Source organism: Apium graveolens, chromosome 3, assembly GCF_009905375.1.
Source record: "Apium graveolens cultivar Ventura chromosome 3, ASM990537v1, whole genome shotgun sequence".
Taxonomy (NCBI): domain Eukaryota; kingdom Viridiplantae; phylum Streptophyta; class Magnoliopsida; order Apiales; family Apiaceae; genus Apium; species Apium graveolens.
Genome location: NC_133649.1, coordinates 181,522,662 through 181,527,916, shown reverse-complemented (window position 1 = coordinate 181,527,916; position 5,255 = coordinate 181,522,662). Strand labels below are relative to the sequence as shown.

The following is a 5,255-nucleotide window of genomic DNA, read 5'->3' as shown; positions in this document are numbered from 1 at the left end:
TGATCCCTCGTCATTGATTATGACTCTTGGAATCCCAAATCTTGTGAATATCTACTTGTGAAGAAAATTAAGCACTACCTTCGCATTATTCATTGGAAAATCCTTGACTTCCACCCATTTTGAGACATAATCTACTACCAACAAGATATACTGATTATTGCAAGATGAGATAAATGGCCCCATGAAGTCAATTCCTCAAACATCGAAGACCTCAACCTCGAGAAGCACATTAAGAGGCATCTTATCCTTCTTTGACATATTACCAACACGCTGACATCAATCACACTTCAAAAAAAACTGATGTGCATCCTTAAACAATGTGGCCTCCATAAATAGTCGAATGAAAGTCTTGCAAGATACCCTTCATCTCGCTGTACGGAATACATCTCCTGATGATTTGGTCAGCTCCTTTCCGAAACAAAAATGGCTCATCCCACATGTACCACTTCACTTCATGAAGAAACTTCTTCCTTTGAGCATAAGTTAAGTCTGGGGGCATAATGTTACTCACAAGATAGTTCACAGTGTCTACGAACCACGGTTCTTCTTCTTGCACCCTAAACAACTGCTCATCGGGAAAGACTCATCTATCAATGTCTTGTCATGTGAAGATGTACCTGTATCTTCTAACCGAGAGAGATGATCAACAACTTGATTCTTAATATATTTTCTATCCTTTATCTCAAACTCAAACTCTTGAAGTAAAAGAACCCATCGAATCAATCTAGGCTTCGAGTCCTTCTTCGAGATGAGATAGAGAATCGCAGCGTGATCAGTGAAAACTGTCACTTTCGTCCCAAACAAATAAGATCGAAACTTCTCAAAACCGTAGACAATGGCTAAGAGTTCCTTCTCAGTAGTAGTGTAGTTCAGTTGAGCACCATTGAGGGTCTTACTAGCATAGTAGACCACATGAAATATATTGTTCTTCCTTTGCACAAAAACCGCTCCAACTGCATAGTCACTCGCATTGCACATCATTTCAAAAGGCTAATTCCAATCAAGTATAGTTATGACAATTTCCATTATCAAACTCTTCGTTAAGCTCTCAAAAGCAGCTAGACACTCATCATCAAACTTGAAAGGTATATCTTTCTCTAATAAATTGCACATTGATTTAGAGATTTTAGAGAAATTCTGGATGAACCACCGATAGTAACCCGCATGACCCAGAAAATTGCAGATTCCCTTAACAAAAATTGGTGGAGGAAGGTTTTCAATGACCCCCACCTTAGATTTTTCCACCTCAAGACATTTACTTGAGACCTTGTGCCCAAGAATGATGTTTTGTTGCACCATAAAGTGACATTTCTCCCAGTTGAGAACCATATTGGTCTCAACACACCTTTTAAGAACTGCGCCAAGATTTTACAAGCACTCGTCGAAAGAATCCACGAACACAGAAAAATCATCCATGAACACCTCCATATTTTGACCAATCATGTCAGAGAAGATGGCCATCATGCATCTCTAAAATATGGCAGGTGCATCACATGACCCAAAAAAACTCTTCTAAAGGCAAAAGTACCAAACGGACAAGTGAAGGTAGTCTTTTCTTGATCTTCTGGAGCGATGCAAATCTGATTATAACCCGAATAGCCATCCAAAAGACAATAGTATTCATGCCCAGCTAACCTGTCAAACATCTGATCAATAAACGGAAGAGGGAAGTGATCTTTCCTCGTGGTCTTGTTCAGCTTCCTGTAATCCATACAAATTCTCCACCCCGTGATTGTTCGAGTAGGAATGAGCTCATTCTTTTCATTAGCAACCACGGTGATGCCTCCTTTCTTCGGCACACACTGAACTGGGCTTACCCAAGAACTGTCAGAAATAGGGTAAATGATACCCGCATCTAGCCACTTAAGAATTTCCTTCTTCACAACCTCCTTCATGATAGGATTTAACCTCCTCTGTTACTCAACAGTCGGCTTGCTTTCTCCCTCTAGCAGAATTTTATGCATGCAATAAGAATGGCTGATCCCTTAATATCTGCTATAGTCTATCCAATTGCCGATTTGAACTCTCTTAGAATTCTTAAGAGCTTTTCCTCATCACTACCTGAAAGGTCAGATGCAATAATAACAGGATAAGTAAATGCATCACCTAAAAACGCATACCTCAAGTGTTCAGGCAAAGGTTTAAGCTCGAGTGTAGGAGCTTCCTCAATAGATGGCTTGAGACCCCCTCAACATTTTTGAGTTCTGACAATCTAATAGATTCAAAAGGCATATCCATCCTTCGCTTCCAGGGAGAAGCATTCAAATACTGCAACTGCTCATCACCTTCATCATCTTCACTATCTGAATTCCCCATCAAGGCTTTCTCTAGGGCATCAGACCTTAGCATTTGATCAAGTTCTGAAGTAACCACAGAATCGACCAATTCCACTTTTAAGCACTCCTCTTTATTAGTAGGGAATTTCATGACATTGAAAACATTAAAGGTCACATTCTGATTCAGTACTCGCATAGTGAGCTGACCCTTCTGCACATCAATCAAGGTTCAGCCAGTACCCAAGAATGGTCTTCCCAAGATTATGAGAATCTTTTTATCCTCCTTGAAATCAAGAATTATAAAGTCAGTAGGAAAGATGAGTTTGTCCACCTTGACCAAGACATCCTCCATAATGCCTCGTGGATATGTCATAGAACGATCGACCAACTGCAAGGACATATATGTAGGCTTTGGATCAGGTAAACCCAAATTCTTGAAGATAGACGAAGACATCAGATTGATGCTAGCTCCCAAATAACATAAAAACTTGTCGAATGACAAGTTTCCGATGGTGCAAGGAATAGTGAAGCTTCCAGGATCTTTAAGCTTCGGAGGAAATTTATGTTGCAGGAAAGCACTGCATTCCTCCGTAAGAGCAACAGTCTCTAAGTCATCGAGCTTCACTTTCTGAGAATGAATACCTTTGATAAACTTCGCATAGCTAGACATCTGTTCAAGAGCTTCTGCGAAAGGTATGTTGATATGAAGTTTCTTGAACACCTCCAGAAACTTAGCAAATTGCTTATCCAACTTTTGCTTCTACAGCCTCTTAGGAAAAGGAGGTGGAGGATAGACCTATTTCTCCCCTGTATTACCCTCAAGAGGGGTGTGTTCCATTGTTTTCTTCCTTGATTCCACTTCTGCTTCCTTCTGCACATCTTCTTCATCGACAACTTCAGATTCTGAAACTTGAGATTTTTCAGGGCTTGCAGCCTTCCCAGACCTTAATATAATTGCCTTGACCTGCTCCTTTGCTTCCCTCTTTCCTGGAACTTCTGTGTCACTAGGGAGTGTACCACGTTGTCAGTTCAGTAAGGCATTGGCAATCTTCCCAATTTGATTCTCCAAGGTCTTAATAGAAACTGCTTGGCTCTTGCACATGAGCCTCAACTCCTCTAATTCAGATTTTTCATTAGATTGACTTGTACTTCCATGCAGTAGTTGTTGAAGTTAGAGTTGTTGTCTAGGTGCATATTGCGGTTGTTGAAAACCAGGAGGGTTGAATTACTTTGCTGTATACTGCTAATAAGGCTGTTGCACCACATTCTGATTGTTGCTCCAGCTGAAATTAGGGTGATTGCGGTTGTTGGGATGATAAGTGGCTGGAACTGGTTGCTGTGACCTTTGAAAGTTGCTCATGAAGTGAGCTGATTCACTAGATATAACATACTTCTCCGTCTTATGTGCACCAGCACAATGCTCACAGACACTTGTAATCTGATTAACTCCATAATTAGCCAAAGAATCCATCTTCATCGTTAAAGCCTTAAGTTGAGCAGCTATAGCAGTAGCTGTATCCACCTCTAGAATTCCAGCTACCTTGCTTTGAGGTAGTCCCTGAGTTGGGTTCTGGTATTCATTAGCAGCCATCAGTTCAATCAACTCATAAGCTTCATCGTAGCTCTTAGCCCATAAGGCTCCACCTGATGCTGCATCGAGCATGGGTCTGGACTGTGCTCCCAAACCATTATAAAAACAATTGATGATCATCCAGTCAGACATCCCATGATGAGGACACTTTGTAAGCATCTTCTTATAGCGCTCCCAAGCTTCACACAAAGACTCTCCTGATTGCTGTGAAAATTGAGTAAGAGCATTCCTGATTGCAGCTGTCTTTGCCATAGCGAAGAATTTAGTAAGAAACTTCTGAGAAAGATCTTCCCAAGTAGTAGTAGAGCCCGGTGGTAGAGAATACAACCAACACTTAGCTTTATCCCTTAGAAAGAATGGGAAAAGCCTCAGCTTTATAGCATCTTTCAAAATATTGTTGAACTTGAAAGTGTCGCAGATCTCGATGAAATCTCTAATGTGCATATTAGGATCTTCCGTTGGAAAACCCCTAAACCAGACTGAATTCTGCACCATCTGAATCGTGTTAGACTTGATTTCAAAAGTATTAGTCGTTATGGCTGGCCTGATAATGCTAGACTGGATATCATTAATCTTCGGCTGAGAATAATCCATCAAAGCTTTTGGATTTGCTACTGGTTCTCCCATTGCAATAATAGCTTCTTCTTCAACTTTCTCAACTTCTGAAAAAACTTCTTCAACTACTTCAACTTCTTCCAGTGCTTCCTTACGATATTGAGAACGTGTTCGTATACACGATCTCTAGAGTACCTAAAACACCCACAAGAAAACAAGTAAGTAAAATATCTGAGTCAGTGAACTTTAACAACCACTGATGTCAAGCACATAAACTAAAAATTAACACCGAGTCCCCGATAGTGGCGCCAAAAACTTGTTAGGGCGAAAACACGCGCTAAAATTACACGCAAGTATACGCATTCGCAAGTAGTATAAGATATAAATTAGATTCGTACCTATAGAGACTCTTTTTAGTTAACTTAAGATTATGCACCTATGCAACAATGGTATGGCTATCGCTCAATGTTAAGACAATAACAAGTTGAGTTGTTTATAACTAAGATTAAACTAACATGCAATTAACTAAGAATAAAAGTGATTGAATTAACTATATGAGATAAACATGGGATTTCAACTTCATTAAATACTTCATTCAAAGTCATTGTTCTTAATCTTAGCATGCAATGGTGATGACAACTAATCAGATAAAATGAAACTAGTAAATGCCAACTTTTGTTGCACAAATACCCTACTATCAGACATCCACAAAAGAGATAGAAGCTGAATATACACCAATTATGTTGAGACCCTATATGTCTATAGAATTTGACAACATAAAGCTTTAATGTTCAAGTTATCTATCGTGATTACATAGGGCAAGTAAGATTGTT

At 39.6% G+C, this 5,255-nt stretch overlaps 1 non-coding gene across 1 annotated transcript; it reads left to right on the top strand.

Annotated features, from left to right (window-relative positions):
• Positions 1-3,997: 3,997 nt before the first annotated feature.
• Positions 3,998-4,104, top strand: LOC141716190 (small nucleolar RNA R71). The gene has a single exon (XR_012572908.1). It is a non-coding gene; the product is annotated as a small nucleolar RNA R71 (small nucleolar RNA).
• Positions 4,105-5,255: the final 1,151 nt, after the last annotated feature.